We start from the raw sequence: 2,500 nt of genomic DNA on the forward strand, positions 1-2,500 counted from the left end.
TAGATAACCAATCAGAGCCCATCGCCTATTTCTGAGGGCAGGGCTTCATAAAAGCAGGAAATGATCAGTCATTTCTCAGAGAAGGGACAGAGCGGTGTGGAATAAAGGTAAATTATGTGAAACATAATGCATTTCACAATCAAGCCTAGAAAAAAAACAGTGAACCACCCTTTTAAGTACTTAAATATATATTTAAAAAACTAAAACGAATAAAAAACTAAAACTAATAAAAATGACAAAAGCATATAAAAGAATTACAAAAACTAAAATTAAGTCTGAAAATATAAAACTGAGAGCTTCAAAATATTAATAAAAGCTGTAATAGCATAATAATGCTAAAATAACACTGCTGCATCCCTGTTTACATCTTCTCCTTGCTATATATTAGTGTATTTCGATGAAAAACATATGGAAATATAAGTAAGCAATATGTCTTTATTTCTTTTTTTATATATTTTAGTTGATATACCATATTATTTATAAGAAAACCTATTGTTTTGTCATGTATATAAAACATATATATAGAACATATATTCAAAATATAAAACTAAATAATAAATAGTTTAAATAGTGACATCAGTGAATTAAGCATTCAAGAAAAGTTAGTCTCCTCTTTTTTTTAATCGTTTTATGTTTGTTTTTTATTTTTCTGAAGGCATAATTAATACATGTATCCAAATATATAATAGAATTTATTAATTTATCTTGATATAGCACACTGCAATTGAAGTTGCTAAACACATTATTTGTCTGATATTGTTTAAAATATTGCAAAAATGTACAAACAGATGACCAAACTATAATGACCCTTTTAAAGATTTTTAGTGCAGTGTGTGTATATATATATTATGATTAGTAGGTGTGTACATTTGCCTAACTGATGTGCCATATAGAATTCTGGCACATGCAGTCTCGACCTTTGACCTATAGCGTCTAGTCGCACTCATCCTCCATCTCTCCTGGGGCTTTCCATTCACAGCGAGAAGGAGAGCAGCTGCTTGTCTAGATGATGAAAAGGAAAGAGGATTTGGATTTGGTGGGATGCAGTATTTGGAAAAAGATGAAAGGACGGAAGCATGAAAAAGTAAAAATGACATGTGTACTGTATCTTATAACACAGTCCTGCTATTAATAGCTATAACTAACTATTTATTTTAACAGCTTTAAGGTTCAGCTTTAAGTTTTTTATTTTTTATGAAGACCTGTCATCATCATCATCATCATCATCATCCATGTTTTTTTCTTGATTATCATCTTTTTCACCACACTTTTGCATATTCACAGTATTTATCCTGTATGAACAGACATTATATCTTTGACCTTTCAAGTGACATCGGTCACCAACACCATCAAAACTCTTCCTCTTTCTACTTCCACATGCACTTATTCACATGAACAGTCCTTACAAGAGGCAGTGGAGTTTCAGTACCCACATTCTGAAACGTGTAATTCAAGCATGCCTTAACTCCCTAAACAAAAAAACGCTTGGCACAATAGTGGTTTGGATTTGTATACACATGTGCAAGCTAGTGTATAAAAATAGACAAGCACCCAATACTAATGAGCATGAAGCAGCCTTGACTTTGTTTACATTGTATCTATTTCCTGATAAAGACTGACAGAGAGTAGGTGGTGCATGTGTGCGAGTGAGTTTTTTGTGCATGTTGTGGGGGGGCAGAACCTGTTTAATTCAGTGTTAGTCTCTGCCGCCTGGCATCTGCTGATCCCTCTGTCATGGTCCTGCTGGGTGGACTCACGGACTCACTCCACTGGGAACAGGAGAACACCAGAGAGCATAGAAAGGACATGTATTGAGAGACAACAGAAGTCAGGTACAGTAAAGGGACAGTACACCCAAAAATTTTAATTCTGTCATCATTTACTCACACCCTCACGTTGTCTTTCTTTCTTCTGAGGAACATAAAAGAAGATATTTTGAAGAATGTTCACAAAGAAAAAGATAAACTCATGCACAATATTACAAAAATGCTACAGTAAAAACTTACTTACCATATAAAGGTAAAAACTATGAATGGTTTAGAGTTACATTATATGTAATCAAATTTATGGATTTTGCTAGTAAAAATTATACCATATAATTAATGGTGAAAACAGTAAAAGGACATTCACAGAAGTCTCAGCGTGAAACATATGATTCAGTTTTATTTAAATAATTTTGTTTCTTCTTATTTTTATTATTAATGTACAATAGGGAGTTATGTGTTGCATTTTATGTTATTTAGTTCATGTTTATTATATTATTTTAGTGCTAGCATGATGGTGTTTTGTGTATCTTATTTTTGAGTAGATATATTAACATTATATCACTTGATTAAATATACAGTTATAACTTGTAGAATATACAGGCACCAATATGCCAGCCCATAATATCTGAAACATTGTCACCGCAATTTCCATGGTGAATTTCTGGCAACTTTTTTTTTGTTATAAGGGTATTTTTAGTACCATTCACTTTCATAATACAAAAGAATTGCTTGAA

The sequence above is a fragment of the Sinocyclocheilus anshuiensis genome, unplaced genomic scaffold, assembly GCF_001515605.1.
Source record: "Sinocyclocheilus anshuiensis isolate Anshui unplaced genomic scaffold, SAMN03320099.WGS_v1.1 scaffold1453, whole genome shotgun sequence".
In the NCBI taxonomy this organism is placed as follows: Eukaryota; Metazoa; Chordata; class Actinopteri; order Cypriniformes; family Cyprinidae; genus Sinocyclocheilus; species Sinocyclocheilus anshuiensis.